This window comes from Uloborus diversus, chromosome 2, assembly GCF_026930045.1.
Source record: "Uloborus diversus isolate 005 chromosome 2, Udiv.v.3.1, whole genome shotgun sequence".
Classification (NCBI taxonomy): domain Eukaryota; kingdom Metazoa; phylum Arthropoda; class Arachnida; order Araneae; family Uloboridae; genus Uloborus; species Uloborus diversus.
Genome location: NC_072732.1, coordinates 216,564,518 through 216,574,890, shown reverse-complemented (window position 1 = coordinate 216,574,890; position 10,373 = coordinate 216,564,518). Strand labels below are relative to the sequence as shown.

The 10,373-nt window shown below is 32.4% G+C and overlaps 1 long non-coding RNA gene across 1 annotated transcript; it reads right to left on the bottom strand.

Annotated features, from left to right (window-relative positions):
- Window positions 1-2,111: 2,111 nt before the first annotated feature.
- LOC129216244 (uncharacterized) lies at window positions 2,112-3,137 on the bottom strand. The gene is made up of 3 exons (XR_008580177.1): window positions 2,997-3,137; window positions 2,822-2,886; window positions 2,112-2,225 (listed from the first exon to the last, which is right to left on the bottom strand). It is a non-coding gene; the product is annotated as an uncharacterized LOC129216244 (long non-coding RNA).
- Between the last annotated feature and the right edge of the window lie 7,236 nt (window positions 3,138-10,373).

Sequence of the window (10,373 nt, the reverse complement as noted above, 5' to 3'; positions counted from 1 at the left end):
AAGAACTTTGTCCTGCTTCTCAACCATTACTAACATTTGTAATTTAAAGTTTGCACATTTTTTAAACAAGTATGTAACGCTGCCTTGATAAGATGTAAAATTATTTTAAATGTTTGAAATAAAAAGACCCTTTTTTAAAATTCAGATTGTTTATTTCATTTGTTTAAAATAATGCAACATTGAAACCTATGTCCAGGAGCCCCTCAAACTTGAATTGTTGTGAGGATAAACTTCACAATGTTTCGAATGAAATAAATAATGGGTAGACTTAGCACATACCTACATATATGCAATTTATTATGTTGTTGCGCTAAGGTTTGAAAGTTATATCTACAGTTCACCTCAAAAATGAGAAGCTTTTTTCAAGTTTTCCTCCATATATCTAATCCAGATTTCACTTTTTCACAATTTTTTTAAATCTTGCATTTTCCATGTCCGAAAAATTGCATATTGGTAAAATATGTTACAAGGAATCACCTCCTAACAATAACTTGATTTTGATAAAACATTCAGATACCACTTATGTGCTTAGAATAGCAGTATAGGTATATAAAAGAAATTTATTAAATCGTCAGATAAAATGTGCCGAATCGTATTTTTGGGAGGATGCAGCAACTTCTTTTTGATATACCTACCCTTTTCTTACACGGAGAAATGAACTTCATTGTTAACAAAAAATGAAATATGATCATGCATACATAACAAATACCTATACGTAAGGAGTAGATATGTTATAGGCATAGTTCAATTTGCTTCAGTATTTTTCACTTTCTGTATAGTGAACTTCTTCGTACCAATTTTACCCCATGCTTTAATAATGTCAGTACATGTGAAACGAGCTAATTTAATTGAACTACTTGGTTTTATCAGAGCAGGGTTGATTTGGTGCTCAAATACAGCTTACGTAGTAATTGTTCTTCAAAAATAAATTCTCCTTCCACATAAAATTATACATGATACAGGACTGAGTCATTTGTTAACAGCATTACAGCACCGGAAAATTACCCACCTTGATGCATATTTTAATGGATTTAACGGGGTACAATCATATTGTCAAAGAAACATTCAAAAAACTATGGAACAAATAAAAATTCAATAAAATAAACTTATGACTATTTTTCTAGGCCCCCATGTCTCGATTAAAATTGAAAACTTTACTGCAAAATAAAAATTTGCCGAGTACTGGATATTTGGCGAGATTTTTATCAGGTAATTTTTGGCACTTTTATTTTAATTAGAAAGATTTATGTCCTCCGAACAAAAATTTACAAATCAAGTAAAACTTTCTATTCTGCAAAATATGGGGAAAAAACATTTTACGTAGCAAACGAGTTTTAAAGTCATGACTTACATGTTTTTTTTTTCATTCTCAAGTATTGAAGCCTAATACTACAGATAATCCACTATTAAAACACAGTAGGTTTCATTCTACAAATTAAAAATTATTAATATATAATAATTATTATAAACACAAACTATTAATTACACATGCAAAACTTATTAATAACACAATTATTAATAACACAAAACTACAAAATTAAAATCATTTATTTAACAAATCCCTCAGCACATTTGTTTGTTCTTTTAAAACTTCAATAATACTGGCGTCATTTTCTACAGATTGCTTCATTATATTCAGCATTTCTTTTGAATTATCGTTATAATTCTGCTGTATGTTATTGAATTTTTGTAACAATTCGCCCAAAAATCGGGTCTTTTTCCCTCCTTCAACTCTTCTTCTCTTTGGTCTCTGAAAAAAAATAAAAAATAAAATGAATAAGAGGGGTTAGGGCAAAATAACCTAAGTAACGCTACAAGAGGGTGTTGAAGTCCTATCTCAGTGTCTTCCTCTGCGGTGCCCACGACAGTAAAAACTAAAAAGTTTTTGAGAATAACTATAATGAAACAAATTGCTAAAAATGAACATTGGGAAGTCTGCTTTTTCAAAAGGAGCTAGCAATATATATTAACATCTATTGAACAGTCAAAAAATTGAATACTGGATATTAGGAGACAAATACTCGGCAATATGAACAAAATAATGAAGTGATTTTTTTCAAAATTAAGAATTTCAGTTGCCGTGTACAACATTTAATTAAAAAATTGCTAAACTGGGGTGCAACAGAATCTTCTTGATTTGATGGACCAGCTACTGGTTCCAGCTCGGGAAGTTCAGGCCGGGGACTACCGACACCAACATCTTCTACTGGATCTGCAGCAGGTAGCTGACAATTCAAAAAATAAAATAAATACTGAAAAAAACTACATACACTCTAAATTGCTTTTACAAAAAACGACAAATGACTGTACGCATCCAGAGAACTAATAATTATACAGAAACGTAGGGTAGCACTCCACTCTGAGAGGCAGAAAAGAGGAAATTAGAAATAAACCTTGCAAGGTGATGCCATTTTGTACAAGTCAACATAGTTCATAGCGTATCAACTAAGACTATCAACAACTTACCGCATGCAAATTTTTACTGAGAAGAATAAGCAGCATTTTACTCTTGGTATTAACATGACATCCACAGCTGATCAAGCAATTCAAAGCATAAAAACTCTAAAACTTTTCTTTTTTTTTTGCAAATGCCAACCAAGAAGCAAATTGGCAAAATTTGTTAATACAAAAGGTGTTATGAATGAAATTGTATCTGAAATAAAATCACATTCCCTCTATGATTTATTTGATAAATATCAATTTTTAAACAATGTAATAAGATTAGCCCCCCCCCCCAATTTTAGGTTTTTCCACTCGATACATTTTTTATATAACTGGTCCAAGTAATACAATGCTAATAATGAGGATTTATGCTACGCACTTGATTTGGTAATGCTCCACCTTCCTGGCAGTCCTCTTCAAGAGACATGTCTGTCACTAAAGATGCTGCAAAAAAAATAAATAAATAAATAAATAAATAAATAAATAAATTATGAGCATGGTTTAGATTTTATGCAAATAAATTTTAAGTGTTTTTTAATATCCTTATTGCTCACTATTTTCATCGGCCAGAAAGCTGTTATCCATGCTTTCCACCATTGACGATGCATCTTGGCACGGTAGCACCCCAATCACTTCATGCACCGCTTGAAAAAATCTCCATTTGGACGGTTCTCCTCCAGTTGTGCCAATCTTAGTTTTTTCTTCCCTAGAAGTATAAAAGCATTTTCAGAGGCGACCAAAGGTTTTTTTGTAAATGATATGCAGCTTCAAATCTTAAGCATTCAAATGCATCACTAGATATTTAGTTCAGTAATTAACCAGATTAATATATGTACATAATCAGTCCTGTAACCCTGGGCAGAGGAGAAGGGAGCTTTGTCCCCCAATACATTTAATTTTTCATGTTAAAAAGGAATGTCACTGTAACGTAAATGTGTTTAAAAACTACCGCTTTTTTTGGGGACTTCCTGTAAACCCCACAAAGGTGAGTTACCCCAAATACTACTTTTCCCTAAGTACGGCACTGTATTCAAGTGTATGAACTGTACATACTGTGGGAGTGGGGGTTAAAATCTGCTCAAAAATTATTATAAACTAATATCAAAATGATCATTACAAACTTATCATTGCAATGCAATGCTTCAGCCGAGTTTATAAGTTCTTTAGCAAAAATGCTAAAACTTTAGAAAATGCTTTAGCAATACGCTAAAATGTCAAATTTCTATTTTAATCCCTCAAATTCAAAGTATAAAAATACAGTTCCAAATCAGACAAGTAGAAATAGTAAAATATCATTCATGAAAGGAATGGAGAAAAAGGCCCGGTTTGTTGTCCTTTATTATTTGTGCAGCTAGATAGGTTTTTGTACAAAATTAATTGACTATGGGAAAATGGCGTGTTTTTAGGCGGAACCACTTCTATAACATCTGGGATTGTGAATAGAGACGTACCGAGTACTCGCGAACTACTTGGTACTCGGCCAAACTTTGAATAGGTACTCGGCCCATACCGAGTAGTTGCAAAAAAAGCAATATTTCCATGACAGATATTAATATTTATAAAAAGCGCAATCATATATATAATATTCTGCAATCATTTACAATCAAGGGTGCCCAATGCAAAATTTTTCTCCATGGTTTAGAGTATTTTCTACATGGAAACGGATTTCAGTACAGTAAAAAGATTTTAAAATTTGACCTTTAATAACTTATTCATTAATGGCTGGAAAAGAATTTTTAAATACATTTTTGCAAAGAAAAAAGCATTAAAAGAATGGAAGTTCTCATTTCTAAGGGGGGTGGGGCAGGGCTTGAGCCCCCTTACCCCCTTATATGGGTGCCCTTGTTTACAATTCAAATTTACAAGTGAAATTTAAATTTTGAGATTAATGAAGTTTGTAATCCTTCAATGGAATTATGGACATGTGCTTTGGGTTTACAAGGAATTCCTTTTTCAATGGCAAAATGTGACTCACAGATTTAAAGGCATCCGACAAAAGGCAGATTTTTTTGTGGAATGTCTTTGCATTCTTTAACTCACATTTTACGCCCTGAAAAAGACGTTCATTTTCAGGGCCGGATTTGGAAGTGTGGAGGCCCCTAATCAGGGTTCAAAATTATCCCATACTTTGATATATATCCAACTATTTTGATACACATGTATTATATCACATAAATTTTCAATCAGCACAAGTTAGGATATTTTGTAAAAATTTTATTGTGGGGGCCCCTTTGTTGTGGAGGCCCCGGGGCAGCTGCCCTGCCGGCCTTGTTCCTTGTAATGCAGAAACAAGTGTCTGTAGTGCATTTGTTTTCTTTGCTTTCAAAAATTATTTATGTTGAGCGGATTAGAACTATAATAGATTGGTATAGTTTGTTTTAATTCTAACTTGATTAATCATACCTTTTCTTTATTTACTTTTATTTAAAAAATTTTTTTTTTGTAATTTTTGACAACAAAATTTTCTAAATAATGAGCAATTAAATTTCAGCAGGAATTTAGTTTTTAAAACTATTATATGGACTAGGAGGTCTATACTACTATTCCAATAAGTTCAAAATTCATCACATGTGTTTCAGTGGTTCTTCTTAAAACATAATTGGTACTCCGTGACTCGGCCGAGTGCTCGGTAACTCGGTACTCGGCCAAAGTGCTACTCGGTACGTCTCTAATTGTAAACAATAAAAAAAAACCTTTATGTTTACGAATAAATTTATCTTAAATTTGCAAGATTCTCATGCCATATATTTACGAGGGCAAACGTTTCATCGTCTGCCCAATTATCCTTCCGCTTTAAGCTCAAGGAGGCAGCCATCTTTAAGCGACGAATGTCTTGTTGAGCGGCTTCCCAGTGTCGCTCAACTGAAGCGGCTTTGAGATGCGCTAAGTGAATGCGCAGTAGGTTAGCAGTGCAAACTAGAGTCCCTATATGAAAACGTAGTTTTCAGAGTTGCGACAACGCGGTATCATTTTCCTATTGGTCGAAGACCGCCTGAGGCAAGGTTTCTTCTTCTCCCGTAGGATTAACATGGAGCGTATGACAGTGCTGTGGAAAAACCCAGAATCTGAAAAATTAAAGGTGAGTCCAGGATTTTAATGCTCATATTACTGTTCTACAATGTTCAAATTATACGTGTGTAGCTTTACTTGAGTGAGTCCATTCCTATTTCTTTAACTATCGCGTAATTATATCAAGAACATGTGTTCCGGTGTGCTAAAATTCCATCTTGACACTTTATTTGGGTCTTTTATAGTTATTTTTTCTGTTAAATCGATGATTCCAATCACAACGTTATTGAAAAACAACACTTTAAGACAAGGCAAATTTTTAAAATGTGTAAATTAAATTTTTTTTAACGATAGATCTCTGTATTCGATTTGGCGCGATCAATTTCGTGCTTGGCGACGAGTGAAAGTAAACAAAACATACACTTGTGATGTGAAGAGATATTAACTTGTGACTTGTATTATAAATGCTTTATGCTGCGGAAATTTTTATTTTAAATGAATGTGACTTGATATTAAAACCCATTTTAACTTATGTTTTAATGTAAAGGTTTTTATTTTTCCTGATCATTTCTTAGACAAAAATTGACTAATGTATCGCTTTTCATGTTCCTTCAAGCAATCTTCACTTTATGCAACGTAAGTATTTACAGTGTCAAATTTTTGTTTTTTGAAAGGAGATGCAGAGGAAATAAAATGCTTATAAATTATAGGACTTTCAGTGCTTGCTGGCAGTATCTTTTAATAACATTTTGATTTCTGGAAACGTTTTGTTATGATATTCTGCTAAATGTTTATTAGTTAAAATTTGTTTGAAAAAAATGTCAGTTCGATTATGAAATTAATGTGACCACATGAATTTGCCAAAGCGTTTGAGGTGGATATGAAGTACAACACTTGCTTGACACACAGTACAGTTTTTATCGTTTTTACTTTCTTCTGTATCTAATATATAGAAGAAAGTATTGGATTCGTGCAAATTTTCGAATTTCGAATTTTGACGGATTCGAACGTTTTGAGGTGTGCTGAGTCCATTTCGACTATTTTTGGAAAATGTCTGTCTGTCTGTCTGTGTGTATGTATGTATGTATGTATGTATGTGTGTGTGTATGTGTGTGTGTGTGTCACGTCTCTGTGTGACCAGTTTTTTGTGGCCGCTCTGCAGCAAAAACTATCGCATGAAATTGAACGAAATTTGGTACACATATGTGACCCTATGTGAACTTGTGCCCATTGGTTTTTGGCGCGAATTTCTCCAAGGGGGGTGGAGCAATGGGACGTTTTTTGAGTTATGCGTGATTGCTATTCCTCAGGAAGTAACTGGCGGAATCAAACAAAATTTGGTCCATATGTTGCCTCTAACTGGCGCAGGTGCTGATTCAATTTTGGTGTCAATAGCTCAAACGGGGGTTGAGTTATAGAACGTTTTTTGTCGTGAATTGTGACTGCTGTATCTCAAGAAATAACGAACGGAAATCAAACAAAAATTTTTTGAAAAGTAGCCCTTAGTGGGTATAAGAGCTGATTTTATTTTGGTGTCAACAGCTAAAAAGGGGGGTAGCGCAATCGCCCGTTCTTTTTTTCCATTGTGAGTGCCCTATCTCAAGAAGTAATGCTACGTTCTGTTTGAAATTTGGAATATATGTGAATCCATACGTAAACAGGCTTTGGTTCAATTTTGACTCCAATCGCACCAAGAGGTGTTGATTTTTTTTTTTTTGCGAATAAAAAGTTTTATTAATGCAACAATAAGAAAGATTAATCGTAATAGATTGTCGTCTGCGTATTTCTCGTGATTTTAATTGTATGGAAATGATCGGAAATATTATCTCAATGAATTGAAATTTTTAACTGTTGCCATCTTATGTTTTTTAATAAATAAAATATTTGTAATTAATTCAAGTAAGGCTTTTAAAGTAACTTTCAATTTTCGCTTTTTGCTTTGCTTTTACAATAATTCAGACATTGGGATGGTCGTCAAGTTTTTGCATGTGTCATTTTGTTTTTGTTAGGAATATTGCTTCCTCGTCAAGCATGGGGAGGGATCAGAAAAAGGAAAAATATAGAAGAAAGTTTCGTGATGGCCACAACATACTAGTTTTAGGTTGAGCAAGCCAATTTGAAATGTATTATTTTATTAAAAATTTAATGAATTGTAGGTAGTTTTGGTTATTTTGGTAATTTACTCTTTTTTATTCAACAAGCATGCCAGTCGCAGTGTGTTCTATCATAAACAGAAAACTGAGGTGTTCTAAGTTCGGTTCAAGTAGTGTGTTGGTACATTTTATTATGCTCTAATTAAGGTTTACTAATTTTTAGGTTGCCTTGTTATTTCCTTTACCTGCTATTTCTTTATCACCTGAAGAATCAAGTGCATGCTATCACCCCACTTCAGGTTCGTAAAAATTTATATTTTTATTGAGAAAATGATTTTTAAATAATTATGCCATGATTGATACATAGTTAAATTTTAACAAGTTTTGAATTACCTTTGAGGTAAGGACTGTTATCATGGGTTTTTGAGATTGTAAAAGTCCTCCCAGCCACAAAGCTCTTGTTAGTCAGAAATTAGGTACATTTAAAGTTTTGCGGGTTGAAATATCAATACTTTTATAATAAAATGCTGAATCAAAGATTTTTTAAGTGAAACTTTTTATGCAAGGGCTTTGAAGTTATATCCAACCTTTTTGTGTGATGAAAAGTGGTGGGGATAAGCAATGTCGGTTAGAAGGAAAATAGTGGCTTGCTTGCCTTCAGATATTGGAGGAAAGTGAGACCTTGCGCTCTTCTCGCTTTCTTTCTCATTTTGTATGGTTGCATGTACTACGTTTAGGCAGCGCGAAGATCAATATGTACATTTGTAATTACTTACTTTAGTTATCGTAAACAGATCATTTCTCTTCTTAAGAGGGAAGAAGATGATCATTATAAGTGGACACATGTATTATAATTTTATGTAAGAAAATGAATAAGAAATACAATCTATTCAAAAGTGTTTGATGAACAATTAACATGTTTCGCGTCTATCGTGTGTCATTATGACACAACCCGTTTCTTGGAATCAAACTTTAGAAGAATTCTACTCTTCTAGATCAGAAGAAAAAATAAAGTACATAAAGCTCTCACCCCACATCAATTTCGTAAAAATTTCGATATTTGGTGGAAAAATGATTTTTAAATAATCCTATCTCGATTAATGTGGAGTTAAATTTTAACTAGTGTGGCATTTTAAAATAAAGGCTGTCATAATGGGTTTTTGAGATTATCCGTATAGATCAGAGTTCGAAAATATCCGATATTTTGATATATATTGGATATTTTGATATTTATCCGATGTTTTCAATCAATGCAAAATAAAGTCTTTAGTAACTGCTTCCTTAAATCAGAGTTGTTTATTTTTCTTATATTATTATTGTTATAATGCATCCACTTTAAAAGTAATGTTTCTTTCATTATTTATATTCATTTATTACATGTTCGTGATTTTGCCTCACCCACTCAAAAGGTAATTCAATTGCATCTGAATTCATTTCAACCACTCATAAAAATAAATGTATAAATAAACAAATATTCAATTTATCAGAGATTATCTTAATTTGTTAAAGGCTTTAGAAAATCAATACTTTTGTCAGGAAATAGAACATTGAAATAAAGGGGAATTCAAATGCTCTAAGGCAATGGTGCCCAACATATGGCTTTCAAAACTGATTCATGTGGCCAGCTGAAATATCTGGTATAGATAAATGAATTTACTGAAAAATGTGGCTTCATTTTAAAGAATCTAATTTTAAGCATCAGTTATATTGCATTCTCTATATTTTTACTTCACTTAAATTTATATGTTAAAGCCAAACAAGAACAGTTTATAAATAGTTTCTGGGGCATTCCACGGTATTTTTGATATTATGTAGAGTCCGTAACATGACCTTTTTTGTCATAACTTTTTAATTTACCGTTTGATTTGCAAATTATTTTAATTTGAGCTGGTGTGTTGGTAGGAAAAGATCAAAATAAAATAATATGCTAATCAAACAGTAAATTAAAAAGTTATGGCAAAAAAGGTCACGTTACGGACTCTACATAAATGTCAAAAATACCGTGGAATGCCCCTTGTACAGTATGCACTCACATTTTTTCAATCACAAGCACAAGTAAGCTCTTTGATGAGGTAGTAGCATTCACGTAAAAGTTTAAGACAGGAGTTTAATTTTTTTTCTCCTCAATCTTGACTAAAACCATTAAAAAAAATAATTTATAGTTTTCTGAAAATTACTCAGGACTGCTGAAATAACACTTTCTGGAAAAAATTTGTTCAATATAACTGTGCCATGTGATTTCGTCATAGGATTTAGAGGACCATAGGAGCTATTTGTTGGTCAGAAAATAAAATAAAAAATATGAATATTATTAAAATAATTGGGACTTGAACAACGTTCCCCACTGTCCAAAATACCCCACCTACCCCTACAATTTTGCTGTGGATATTCCTAAGTGAAATGCAGAAAAAACAAGCAAGTTTTCTCACAGTTCCTATAAAATTTGGAATCACGAACAATCATTACTTATTTTAGTCATCATAAACTGATGATTTCTCTTCTTAAGAGCAAAGCTGATGCACACTAAAAAATATGTACATAATATTATGTATATAAATGAATGAAAAACACAATCTGTGCTAGTCAAAAGAGATTGCTGAATTAAAATATTCCCTGTAATATGTGTTTTACTTTTTCATGTGTTTTTAGAACACCCTGTTATTTGAAATTAAACTTTACAACACACTTAATGCAAAGTAGTTGAAATACAGCTCTATTTCAATTAAAGTGTGTTTATTTATTTTCCATTTATAATTTTATGAACTACTTTAAAAAACATTCCTGTCAATTTTCAACATCAGCTGTATTGATGATTTAGCACATTTGAAG